General features: G+C 51.3%; 1 protein-coding gene across 3 annotated transcripts in view; it reads right to left on the reverse strand.

Annotated features, from left to right (window-relative positions):
* LOC115195565 (receptor-type tyrosine-protein phosphatase mu) overlaps positions 1 to 15,018 on the reverse strand; it is a 310,061-nt gene that overhangs the window by 29,401 nt on the left and 265,642 nt on the right. The window lies entirely within an intron of this gene.

Raw genomic sequence — 15,018 nt, forward strand, 5'->3', positions numbered from 1 at the left:
ACTGTCTACTAGGTCATTATGAAGCTCCCAGACCCACTAGACCACTAGACTGTCTACTAGGTCATTATGCAGCTCCCAGACCACCAGACTGTCTTCTAGGTCATTATGCAGCTCCCAGACCACCAGACTGTCTACTAGGTCATTATGCAGCTCCCAGACCACCAGACTGTCTACTAGGTCATTATGCAGCTCCCAGACCCACTAGACCACCAGATTGTCCACTAGGTCATTATGGAGCTCCCAGACCCACTAGACCACCAGACTGTATACTAGGTCATTATGCAGCTCCCAGAACCACTAGACCACCAGATTGTCTTCTAGGTCATTATGCAGCTCCCAGACCCACTAGACCACCAGACTGTCTACTAGGTCATTATGTAGCTCCCAGACCACCAGACTGTCTACTAGGTCATTATGCAGCTCCCAGACCACCAGACTGTCTACTAGGTCATTATGCAGCTCCCAGACCACCAGACTGTCTACTAGGTCATTATGCAGCTCCCAGACCACCAGATTGTCTACTATGTCATTATGCAGCTCCCAGACCACCAGACTGTCTACTAGGTCATTATGCAGCTCCCAGACCACCAGAATGTCTACTAGGTCATTATGCAGCTCCCAGACCACCAGACTGTCTACTAGGTCATTATGCAGCTCCCAGGCCCACTAGACCACCAGACTGTCTACTAGGTAATTATGTAGCTCCCAGACCACCAGAATGTCTACTAGGTCATTATGCAGCTCCCAGACCACTAGACCACCAGACTGTCTACTAGGTCATTACGCAGCTCTCAGGCCACCAGAATGTCTACTAGGTCATTATGCAGCTCCCAGACCACTAGACTGTCTACTACGTCATTATGCAGCTCCCAGTCCCAATAGACCACCAGACTGTCTACTAGGTCTTTATGCAGCTCCCAGGCCCACTAGACCACTAGAATGTCTACTAGGTCATTATGCAGCTCCCAGACCACCAGACTGTCTACTAGGTCATTATGCAGCTCCCAGACCACCAGACTGTCTACTAGGTCATTATGCAGCTCCCAGACCACCAGACTGTCTACTAGGTCATTATGCAGCTCCCAGACCCACTAGACCACCAGACAGTCCACTAGGTCATTATGCAGCTCCCAGACCCACTAGACCACCAGACTGTCCACTAGGTCATTATGCCGCTCCCAGACCACCAGACTGTCTACTAGGTCATTATGCAGCTCCCAGACCCACTAGACCACCAGATTGTCTACTAGGTCATTATGCAGCTCCCAGACCACCAGACTGTCTACTAGGTCATTATGCAGCTCCCAGACCACCAGACTGTCTACTAGGTCATTATGCAGCTCCCAGACCCACTAGACCACCAGACTGTCTACTAGGTCAATATGCAGCTCCCAGACCACCAGACTGTCTACTTGGTCATTATGCAGCTCCCAGACCCACTAGAGCACCAGACTGTCTACTAGGTCATTATGTAGCTCCCAGACCACCAGACTGTCTACTAGGTCATTATGCAGCTCCCAGACCACCAGACTGTCTACTAGGTCATTATGCAGCTCCCAGACCACCAGACTGTCTACTAGGTCATTATGCAGCTCCCAGACCCACTAGACTGTCAACTAGGTCATTATGCAGCTCCCAGACCACCAGATTGTCTACTAGGTCATTATGCAGCTCCCAGACCCACTAGACCACCAGACTGTCTACTAGGTCATTATGCAGCTCCCAGACCACCAGACTGTCTACTAGGTCATTATGCAGCTCCCAGACCACCAGACTGTCTACTAGGTCATTACGCAGCTCCCAGGCCACCAGACTGTCTACTAGATCATTACGGAACTCCCAGACCCACTAGACCACCAGACTGTCTACTAGGTCATTATGCACCTCCCAGACCACCAGACTGTCTACTAGGTCATTATGCACCTCCCAGACCACCAGACTGTCTACAAGGTCATTATGCAGCTCCCAGGCCACCAGATTGTCTACTAGGTCATTATGCAGCTCCCAGAACCACTAGACTGTCTACTTGGTCATTATGCAGCTCCCAGACCACCAGACTGTCTACTAGGTCATTATGCAGCTCCCAGACTACCAGACTGTCCACTAGGTCATTATGCAGCTCCCAGACCCACTAGACCACCAGACTGTCTACTAGGTCATTATGCAGCTCCCAGACCACCAGACTGTCCACTAGGTCATTATGCAGCTCCCAGACCCACTAGACCACCAGACTGTCTACTAGGTCATTATGCAGCTCCCAGACCCACTAGACCACCAGATTGTCTACTAGGTCATTATGCAGCTCCCAGACCACCAGACTGTCTACTTGGTATTTATGCAGCTCCCAGACCACCAGACTGTCTACTAGGTCATTATGCAGCTCCCAGACCACCAGACTGTCTACTAGGTCATTATGCAGCTCCCAGACCACCAGACTGTCTACTAGGTCATTATGCAGCTCCCAGACCCACTAGACCATCAGACTGTCTACTAGGTCATTATGCAGCTCCCAGACCATCAGACTGTCTACTAGGTCATTATGCAGCTCCCAGACCCACTAGACCACCAGACTATCTACTAGGTCAATATGCAGCTCCCAGACCACCAGACTGTCTACTTGGTCATTATGCAGCTCCCAGACCCACTAGACCACCAGATTGTCTACTAGGTCATTATGCCGCTCCCAGACCACCAGACTGTCTACTAAGTCATTATGCAGCTCCTAGACCACCAGACTGTCTACTAGGTCATTATGCAGCTCCCAGACCCACTAGACCATCACTGTCTACTAGGTCATTATGCAGCTCCCAGACCACCAGACTGTCTACTAGGTCATTATGCAGCTCCCAGACCCACTAGACCACCAGACTGTCTATTAGGTCAATATGCAGCTCCCAGACCCACTAGACCACCAGACTGTCTACTAGGTCATTATGCAGCTCCCAGACCACCAGACTGTCTACTAGGTCATTATGCAGCTCCCAGACCACCAGACTGTCTACTAGGTCATTATGCAGCTCCCAGACCCACTAGACCACCAGACTGTCCACTAGGTCATTATGGAGCTCCCAGACCCACTAGACCACCAGACTGTCTACTAGGTCATTATGCAGCTCCCAGACCCACTAGACCACCAGACTGTCTACTAGGTCATTATGCAGCTCCCAGACCGACTAGACCACCAGATTGTCTACTAGCTCATTATGCAGCTCCAAGACCACCAGACTGTCTACTAGGTCATTATCCAGCTCCCAGACCCACTAGACCACCAGACTGTCTACTAGGTCATTATGCAGCTCCCAGACCCACTAGACCACCAGATTGTCTACTAGGTCATTATGCAGCTCCCAGACCACCAGACTGTCTACTTGGTATTTATGCAGCTCCCAGACCACCAGACTGTCTACTAGGTCATTATGCAGCTCCCAGACCACCAGACTGTCTACTAGGTCATTATGCAGCTCCCAGACCACCAGACTGTCTACTAGGTCATTATGCAGCTCCCAGACCCACTAGACCATCAGACTGTCTACTAGGTCATTATGCAGCTCCCAGACCATCAGACTGTCTACTAGGTCATTATGCAGCTCCCAGACCCACTAGACCACCAGACTATCTACTAGGTCAATATGCAGCTCCCAGACCACCAGACTGTCTACTTGGTCATTATGCAGCTCCCAGACCCACTAGACAACCAGATTGTCTACTAGGTCATTATGCCGCTCCCAGACCACCAGACTGTCTACTAAGTCATTATGCAGCTCCTAGACCACCAGACTGTCTACTAGGTCATTATGCAGCTCCCAGACCACCAGACTGTCTACTAGGTCATTATGCAGCTCCCAGACCCACTAGACCACCAGACTGTCCACTAGGTCATTATGGAGCTCCCAGACCCACTAGACCACCAGACTGTCTACTAGGTCATTATGCAGCTCCCAGACCCACTAGACCACCAGACTGTCTACTAGGTCATTATGCAGCTCCCAGACCGACTAGACCACCAGATTGTCTACTAGCTCATTATGCAGCTCCAAGACCACCAGACTGTCTACTAGGTCATTATCCAGCTCCCAGACCCACTAGACCACCAGACTGTCTACTAGGTCATTATGCAGCTCCCAGACCACCAGACTGTCTACTAGGTCATTATGCAGCTCCCAGACCCACTAGACCACGAGACAGTCCACTAGGTCATTATGCAGCTCCCAGACCCACTAGACCACCAGACTGTCCACTAGGTCATTATGCAGCTCCCAGGCCCACTAGACCACCAGACTGTCTACTAGGTCATTATGCAGCTCCCAGACCCACTAGACCACCAGACTGTCTACTAGGTCATTATGCAGCTCCCACACCCACTAGACCACCAGACTGTCTACTAGGTCATTATGCAGCTCCCAGGCCCACTAGACCACTAGACTGTCTACTAGGTCATTATGCAGCTCCCAGACCCACTAGACCACCAGACTGTCTACTAGGTCATTATGCAGCTCCCAGACCACCAGACTGTCTACTTGGTATTTATGCAGCTCCCAGACCACCAGACTGTCTACTAGGTCATTATGCAGCTCCCAGACCACCAGACTGTCTACTAGGTCATTACGCAGCTCCCAAACCACCAGACTGTCTACTTGGTCATAATGCAGTTCCCAGACCCACTAGACCACCAGATTGTCTACTAGGTCATTATGCAGCTCCCAGACCCACTAGACCACCAGATTGTCTACTAGGTCATTATGCCGCTCCCAGACCACCAGACTGTCTTCTAGGTCATTATGCAGCTCCCAGACCACCAGACTGTCTACTAGGTCATTATGCAGCTCCCAGACCCACTAGACCATCAGACTGTCTACTAGGTCATTATGCAGCTCCCAGACCATCAGACTGTCTACTAGGTCATTATGCAGCTCCCAGACCCACTAGACCACCAGACTGTCTACTAGGTCAATATGCAGCTCCCAGACCACCAGACTGTCTACTTGGTCATTATGCAGCTCCCAGACCCACTAGACCACCAGATTGTCTACTAGGTCATTATGCCGCTCCCAGACCACCAGACTGTCTACTAAGTCATTATGCAGCTCCCAGACCACCAGACTGTCTACTAGGTCATTATGCAGCTCCCAGACCCACTAGACCATCACTGTCTACTAGGTCATTATGCAGCTCCCAGACCACCAGACTGTCTACTAGGTCATTATGCAGCTCCCAGACCCACTAGACCACCAGACTGTCTACTAGGTCATTATGCAGCTCCCAGACCACCAGACTGTCTACTTGGTCATTATGCAGCTCCCAGACCCACTAGACCACCAGATTGTCTACTAGGTCATTATGCAGCTCCCAGACCCACTAGACCACCAGACTGTCTACTAGGTCATTATGCAGCTCCCAGACCACCAGACTGTCTACTAGGTCATTATGCAGCTCCCAGACCACCAGACTGTCTACTAGGTCATTATGCAGCTCCCAGACCCACTAGACCACCAGACTGTCCACTAGGTCATTATGGAGCTCCCAGACCCACTAGACCACCAGACTGTCTACTAGGTCATTATGCAGCTCCCAGACCCACTAGACCAACAGACTGTCTACTAGGTCATTATGCAGCTCCCAGACCACCAGACTGTCCACTAGGTCATTATGCAGCTCCCAGACCCACTAGACCACCAGACTGTCTACTAGGTCATCATGCAGCTCCCAGACCCACTAGACCACCAGACTGTCTACTAGGTCATTATGCAGCTCCAAGACCCACTAGACCACCAGACTGTCTACTAGGTCATTATGCAGCTCCCAGACCCACTAGACCACCAGATTGTCTACTAGCTCATTATGCAGCTCCCAGACCACCAGACTGTCTACTAGGTCATTATCCAGCTCCCAGACCCACTAGACCACCAGACTGTCTACTAGGTCATTATGCAGCTCCCAGACCACCAGACTGTCTACTAGGTCATTATGCAGCTCTCAGACCACCAGACTGTCTACTAGGTCATTATGCAGCTCCCAGACCCACTAGACCACGAGACAGTCCACTAGGTCATTATGTAGCTCCCAGACCCACTAGACCACCAGACTGTCCACTAGGTCATTATGCAGCTCCCAGGCCCACTAGACCACCAGACTGTCTACTAGGTCATTATGCAGCTCCCAGACCCACTAGACCACCAGACTGTCTACTAGGTCATTATGCAGCTCCCACACCCACTAGACCACCAGACTGTCTACTAGGTCATTATGCAGCTCCCAGGCCCACTAGACCACTAGACTGTCTACTAGGTCATTATGCAGCTCCCAGACCCACTAGACCACCAGACTGTCTACTAGGTCATTATGCAGCTCCCAGACCACCAGACTGTCTACTTGGTATTTATGCAGCTCCCAGACCACCAGACTGTCTACTAGGTCATTATGCAGCTCCCAGACCACCAGACTGTCTACTAGGTCATTATGCAGCTCCCAGACCACCAGACTGTCTACTAGGTCATTACGCAGCTCCCAAACCACCAGACTGTCTACTTGGTCATAATGCAGTTCCCAGACCCACTAGACCACCAGATTGTCTACTAGGTCATTATGCAGCTCCCAGACCCACTAGACCACCAGATTGTCTACTAGGTCATTATGCCGCTCCCAGACCACCAGACTGTCTACTAGGTCATTATGCAGCTCCCAGACCACCAGACTGTCTACTAGGTCATTATGCAGCTCCCAGACCCACTAGACCATCAGACTGTCTACTAGGTCATTATGCAGCTCCCAGACCATCAGACTGTCTACTAGGTCATTATGCAGCTCCCAGACCCACTAGACCACCAGACTGTCTACTAGGTCAATATGCAGCTCCCAGACCACCAGACTGTCTACTTGGTCATTATGCAGCTCCCAGACCCACTAGACCACCAGATTGTCTACTAGGTCATTATGCCGCTCCCAGACCACCAGACTGTCTACTAAGTCATTATGCAGCTCCCAGACCACCAGACTGTCTACTAGGTCATTATGCAGCTCCCAGACCCACTAGACCATCACTGTCTACTAGGTCATTATGCAGCTCCCAGACCACCAGACTGTCTACTTGGTCATCATGCAGCTCCCAGACCCACTAGACCACCAGACTGTCTACTAGGTCAATATGCAGCTCCCAGACCACCAGACTGTCTACTTGGTCATTATGCAGCTCCCAGACCCACTAGACCACCAGATTGTCTACTAGGTCATTATGCAGCTCCCAGACCCACTAGACCACCAGACTGTCTACTAGGTCATTATGCAGCTCCCAGACCACCAGACTGTCTACTAGGTCATTATGCAGCTCCCAGACCACCAGACTGTCTACTAGGTCATTATGCAGCTCCCAGACCCACTAGACCACCAGACTGTCCACTAGGTCATTATGGAGCTCCCAGACCCACTAGACCACCAGACTGTCTACTAGGTCATTATGCAGCTCCCAGACCCACTAGACCACCAGACTGTCTACTAGGTCATTATGCAGCTCCCAGACCACCAGACTGTCCACTAGGTCATTATGCAGCTCCCAGACCCACTAGACCACCAGACTGTCTACTAGGTCATTATGCAGCTCCCAGACCACCAGACTGTCTACTAGGTCATTATGCAGCTCCCAGACCACCAGACTGTCTACTAGGTCATTATGCAGCTCCCAGACCCACTAGACCACCAGACTGTCCACTAGGTCATTATGGAGCTCCCAGACCACCAGACTATCTACTAGGTCATTATGCAACTCCCAGACCCACTAGACCACCAGACTGTCTACTAGGTCATTATGCAGCTCCCAGACCACCAGACTGTCCACTAGGTCATTATGCAGCTCCAAGACCCACTAGACCACCAGACTGTCTACTAGGTCATCATGCAGCTCCCAGACCCACTAGACCACCAGACTGTCTACTAGGTCATTATGCAGCTCCCAGACCCACTAGACCACCAGATTGTCTACTAGGTCATTATGCAGCTCCCAGACCACCAGACTGTCTACTCGGTCATTATGCAGCTCCCAGACCACCAGACTGTCTACTAGGTCATTATGCAGCTCCCAGACCCACTAGACCACCAGACTGTCTACTAGGTCATTATGCAGCTCCCAGACCACCAGACTGTCTATTAGGTCATTATGCAGCTCCCAGACCACCAGACTGTCTACTAGGTCATTATGCAGCTCCCAGACCACCAGACTGTCTACTAGGTCATTATGCAGCTCCCAGACCCACTAGACCACCAGACTGTCCACTAGGTCATTATGCAGCTCCCAGACCCACTAGACCACCAGACTGTCTACTAGGTCATTATGCAGCTCCCAGACCCACTAGACCACCAGACTGTCTACTAGGTCATTATGCAGCTCCAAGACCACCAGACTGTCTACTAGGTCATTATGCAGCTCCCAGACCACAGACTGTCTACTAGGTCATTATGCAGCTCCCAGACCACCAGACTGTCTACTTGGTCATTATGCAGCTCCCAGACCCACTAAACCACCAGACTGTCTACTAGGTTATTATGCAGCTCCCAGACCCAATAGACCACCAGACTGTCTACTAGGTAATTATGCAGCTCCCAGACCCACTAGACCACCAGACAGTCTACTAGGTCATTACGCAGCTCCCAGGCCACCAGACTGTCTATTTGGTCATTATGCAGCTCACAGGCCACCAGACTGTCTACTAGGTCATTATGCAGCTCCCAGACCCACTAGACCACCAGACTGTCTACTTGGTCATTATGCAGCTCCCAGACCACCAGACTGTCTACTAGGTCATTATGCAGCTCCCATACCCACTAGACTACCAGACTGTCTACTTGGTCATTACGCAGCTCCCAGACCACCAGACTGTCTACTAGGTCATTATGCAGCTCCCAGACCACCAGACTGTCTACTAGGTCATTATGCAGCTCCCAGACCACCAGACTGTCTACTAGGTCATTATGCAGCTCCCAGGCCACCAGATTGTCTACTAGGTCATTATGCAGCTCCCAGGCCCACTAGACCACCAGACTGTCTACTAGGTCATTATGCAGCTCCCAGACCCACTAGACCACCAGACTTTCTACTAGGTCATTATGCAGCTCCCAGACCACCAGACTGTCTACTAGGTCATTATGCAGCTCTCAGACCCACTAGACCACCAGACTGTCTACTAGGTCATTATGCAGCTCCAAGACCACCAGACTGTCTACTAGGTCATTATGCAGCTCCCAGACCACAGACTGTCTACTAGGTCATTATGCAGCTCCCAGACCACCAGACTGTCTACTTGGTCATTATGCAGCTCCCAGACCCACTAGACCACCAGACTGTCTACTAGGTCATTATGCAGCTCCCAGACCCACTAAACCACCAGACTGTCTACTAGGTCATTATGCAGCTCCCAGACCCAATAGACCACCAGACTGTCTACTAGGTAATTATGCAGCTCCCAGACCCACTAAACCACCAGACTGTCTAGTAGGTCATTATGCAGCTCCCAGGCCACCAGACTGTCTACTAGGTCATTACGGAGCTCCCAGACCCACTAGACCACCAGACAGTCTACTTGGTCATTATGCAGCTCCCAGACCACCAGACAGTCTACTAGGTCATTACGCAGCTCCCAGGTCACCAGACTGTCTACTAGGTCATTACGCAGCTCCCAGGCCACCAGACTGTCTACTTGGTCATTATGCAGCTCCCAGGCCGCCAGACTGTCTACTAGGTCATTATGCAGCTCCCAGACCCACTAGACCACCAGACAGTCTACTAGGTCATTACGCAGCTCCCAGGCCACCAGACTGTCTACTAGGTCATTATGCAGCTCCCAGACCCACTAGACCACCAGACTGTCCACTAGGTCATTATGGAGCTCCCAGACCCACTAGACCACCAGACTGTCTACTAGGTCATTATGCAGCTCCCAGACCCACTAGACCACCAGACTGTCTACTAGGTCATTATGCAGCTCCCAGACCGACTAGACCACCAGATTGTCTACTAGCTCATTATGCAGCTCCAAGACCACCAGACTGTCTACTAGGTCATTATCCAGCTCCCAGACCCACTAGACCACCAGACTGTCTACTAGGTCATTATGCAGCTCCCAGACCCACTAGACCACCAGATTGTCTACTAGGTCATTATGCAGCTCCCAGACCACCAGACTGTCTACTTGGTATTTATGCAGGTCCCAGACCACCAGACTGTCTACTAGGTCATTATGCAGCTCCCAGACCACCAGACTGTCTACTAGGTCATTATGCAGCTCCCAGACCACCAGACTGTCTACTAGGTCATTATGCAGCTCCCAGACCCACTAGACCATCAGACTGTCTACTAGGTCATTATGCAGCTCCCAGACCATCAGACTGTCTACTAGGTCATTATGCAGCTCCCAGACCCACTAGACCACCAGACTATCTACTAGGTCAATATGCAGCTCCCAGACCACCAGACTGTCTACTTGGTCATTATGCAGCTCCCAGACCCACTAGACCACCAGATTGTCTACTAGGTCATTATGCCGCTCCCAGACCACCAGACTGTCTACTAAGTCATTATGCAGCTCCTAGACCACCAGACTGTCTACTAGGTCATTATGCAGCTCCCAGACCCACTAGACCATCACTGTCTACTAGGTCATTATGCAGCTCCCAGACCACCAGACTGTCTACTAGGTCATTATGCAGCTCCCAGACCCACTAGACCACCAGACTGTCTATTAGGTCAATATGCAGCTCCCAGACCCACTAGACCACCAGACTGTCTACTAGGTCATTATGCAGCTCCCAGACCACCAGACTGTCTACTAGGTCATTATGCAGCTCCCAGACCCACTAGACCACCAGACTGTCCACTAGGTCATTATGGAGCTCCCAGACCCACTAGACCACCAGACTGTCTACTAGGTCATTATGCAGCTCCCAGACCCACTAGACCACCAGACTGTCTACTAGGTCATTATGCAGCTCCCAGACCGACTAGACCACCAGATTGTCTACTAGCTCATTATGCAGCTCCAAGACCACCAGACTGTCTACTAGGTCATTATCCAGCTCCCAGACCCACTAGACCACCAGACTGTCTACTAGGTCATTATGCAGCTCCCAGACCACCAGACTGTCTACTAGGTCATTATGCAGCTCCCAGACCACCAGACTGTCTACTAGGTCATTATGCAGCTCCCAGACCCACTAGACCACGAGACAGTCCACTAGGTCATTATGCAGCTCCCAGACCCACTAGACCACCAGACTGTCCACTAGGTCATTATGCAGCTCCCAGGCCCACTAGACCACCAGACTGTCTACTAGGTCATTATGCAGCTCCCAGACCCACTAGACCACCAGACTGTCTACTAGGTCATTATGCAGCTCCCACACCCACTAGACCACCAGACTGTCTACTAGGTCATTATGCAGCTCCCAGGCCCACTAGACCACTAGACTGTCTACTAGGTCATTATGCAGCTCCCAGACCCACTAGACCACCAGACTGTCTACTAGGTCATTATGCAGCTCCCAGACCACCAGACTGTCTACTTGGTATTTATGCAGCTCCCAGACCACCAGACTGTCTACTAGGTCATTATGCAGCTCCCAGACCACCAGACTGTCTACTAGGTCATTACGCAGCTCCCAAACCACCAGACTGTCTACTTGGTCATAATGCAGTTCCCAGACCCACTAGACCACCAGATTGTCTACTAGGTCATTATGCAGCTCCCAGACCCACTAGACCACCAGATTGTCTACTAGGTCATTATGCCGCTCCCAGACCACCAGACTGTCTTCTAGGTCATTATGCAGCTCCCAGACCACCAGACTGTCTACTAGGTCATTATGCAGCTCCCAGACCCACTAGACCATCAGACTGTCTACTAGGTCATTATGCAGCTCCCAGACCATCAGACTGTCTACTAGGTCATTATGCAGCTCCCAGACCCACTAGACCACCAGACTGTCTACTAGGTCAATATGCAGCTCCCAGACCACCAGACTGTCTACTTGGTCATTATGCAGCTCCCAGACCCACTAGACCACCAGATTGTCTACTAGGTCATTATGCCGCTCCCAGACCACCAGACTGTCTACTAAGTCATTATGCAGCTCCCAGACCACCAGACTGTCTACTAGGTCATTATGCAGCTCCCAGACCCACTAGACCATCACTGTCTACTAGGTCATTATGCAGCTCCCAGACCACCAGACTGTCTACTAGGTCATTATGCAGCTCCCAGACCCACTAGACCACCAGACTGTCTATTAGGTCAATATGCAGCTCCCAGACCACCAGACTGTCTACTTGGTCATTATGCAGCTCCCAGACCCACTAGACCACCAGATTGTCTACTAGGTCATTATGCAGCTCCCAGACCCACTAGACCACCAGACTGTCTACTAGGTCATTATGCAGCTCCCAGACCACCAGACTGTCTACTAGGTCATTATGCAGCTCCCAGACCACCAGACTGTCTACTAGGTCATTATGCAGCTCCCAGACCCACTAGACCACCAGACTGTCCACTAGGTCATTATGGAGCTCCCAGACCCACTAGACCACCAGACTGTCTACTAGGTCATTATGCAGCTCCCAGACCCACTAGACCAACAGACTGTCTACTAGGTCATTATGCAGCTCCCAGACCACCAGACTGTCCACTAGGTCATTATGCAGCTCCCAGACCCACTAGACCACCAGACTGTCTACTAGGTCATCATGCAGCTCCCAGACCCACTAGACCACCAGACTGTCTACTAGGTCATTATGCAGCTCCAAGACCCACTAGACCACCAGACTGTCTACTAGGTCATTATGCAGCTCCCAGACCCACTAGACCACCAGATTGTCTACTAGCTCATTATGCAGCTCCCAGACCACCAGACTGTCTACTAGGTCATTATCCAGCTCCCAGACCCACTAGACCACCAGACTGTCTACTAGGTCATTATGCAGCTCCCAGACCACCAGACTGTCTACTAGGTCATTATGCAGCTCTCAGACCACCAGACTGTCTACTAGGTCATTATGCAGCTCCCAGACCCACTAGACCACGAGACAGTCCACTAGGTCATTATGTAGCTCCCAGACCCACTAGACCACCAGACTGTCCACTAGGTCATTATGCAGCTCCCAGGCCCACTAGACCACCAGACTGTCTACTAGGTCATTATGCAGCTCCCAGACCCACTAGACCACCAGACTGTCTACTAGGTCATTATGCAGCTCCCACACCCACTAGACCACCAGACTGTCTACTAGGTCATTATGCAGCTCCCAGGCCCACTAGACCACTAGACTGTCTACTAGGTCATTATGCAGCTCCCAGACCCACTAGACCACCAGACTGTCTACTAGGTCATTATGCAGCTCCCAGACCACCAGACTGTCTACTTGGTATTTATGCAGCTCCCAGACCACCAGACTGTCTACTAGGTCATTATGCAGCTCCCAGACCACCAGACTGTCTACTAGGTCATTATGCAGCTCCCAGACCACCAGACTGTCTACTAGGTCATTACGCAGCTCCCAAACCACCAGACTGTCTACTTGGTCATAATGCAGTTCCCAGACCCACTAGACCACCAGATTGTCTACTAGGTCATTATGCAGCTCCCAGACCCACTAGACCACCAGATTGTCTACTAGGTCATTATGCCGCTCCCAGACCACCAGACTGTCTACTAGGTCATTATGCAGCTCCCAGACCACCAGACTGTCTACTAGGTCATTATGCAGCTCCCAGACCCACTAGACCATCAGACTGTCTACTAGGTCATTATGCAGCTCCCAGACCATCAGACTGTCTACTAGGTCATTATGCAGCTCCCAGACCCACTAGACCACCAGACTGTCTACTAGGTCAATATGCAGCTCCCAGACCACCAGACTGTCTACTTGGTCATTATGCAGCTCCCAGACCCACTAGACCACCAGATTGTCTACTAGGTCATTATGCCGCTCCCAGACCACCAGACTGTCTACTAAGTCATTATGCAGCTCCCAGACCACCAGACTGTCTACTAGGTCATTATGCAGCTCCCAGACCCACTAGACCATCACTGTCTACTAGGTCATTATGCAGCTCCCAGACCACCAGACTGTCTACTAGGTCATTATGCAGCTCCCAGACCCACTAGACCACCAGACTGTCTATTAGGTCAATATGCAGCTCCCAGACCACCAGACTGTCTACTTGGTCATTATGCAGCTCCCAGACCCACTAGACCACCAGATTGTCTACTAGGTCATTATGCAGCTCCCAGACCCACTAGACCACCAGACTGTCTACTAGGTCATTATGCAGCTCCCAGACCACCAGACTGTCTACTAGGTCATTATGCAGCTCCCAGACCACCAGACTGTCTACTAGGTCATTATGCAGCTCCCAGACCCACTAGACCACCAGACTGTCCACTAGGTCATTATGGAGCTCCCAGACCCACTAGACCACCAGACTGTCTACTAGGTCATTATGCAGCTCCCAGACCCACTAGACCACCAGACTGTCTACTAGGTCATTATGCAGCTCCCAGACCACCAGACTGTCCACTAGGTCATTATGCAGCTCCCAGACCCACTAGACCACCAGACTGTCTACTAGGTCATTATGCAGCTCCCAGACCACCAGACTGTCTACTAGGTCATTATGCAGCTCCCAGACCACCAGACTGTCTACTAGGTCATTATGCAGCTCCCAGACCCACTAGACCACCAGACTGTCCACTAGGTCATTATGGAGCTCCCAGACCACCAGACTATCTACTAGGTCATTATGCAACTCCCAGACCCACTAGACCACCAGACTGTCTACTAGGTCATTATGCAGCTCCCAGACCACCAGACTGTCCACTAGGTCATTATGCAGCTCCAAGACCCACTAGACCACCAGACTGTCTACTAGGTCATCATGCAGCTCCCAGACCCACTAGACCACCAGACTGTCTACTAGGTCATTATGCAGCTCCCAGACCCACTAGACCACCAGATTGTCTACTAGGTCATTATGCAGCTCC

Source organism: Salmo trutta, chromosome 6, assembly GCF_901001165.1.
Source record: "Salmo trutta chromosome 6, fSalTru1.1, whole genome shotgun sequence".
NCBI lineage: Eukaryota > Metazoa > Chordata > Actinopteri > Salmoniformes > Salmonidae > Salmo > Salmo trutta.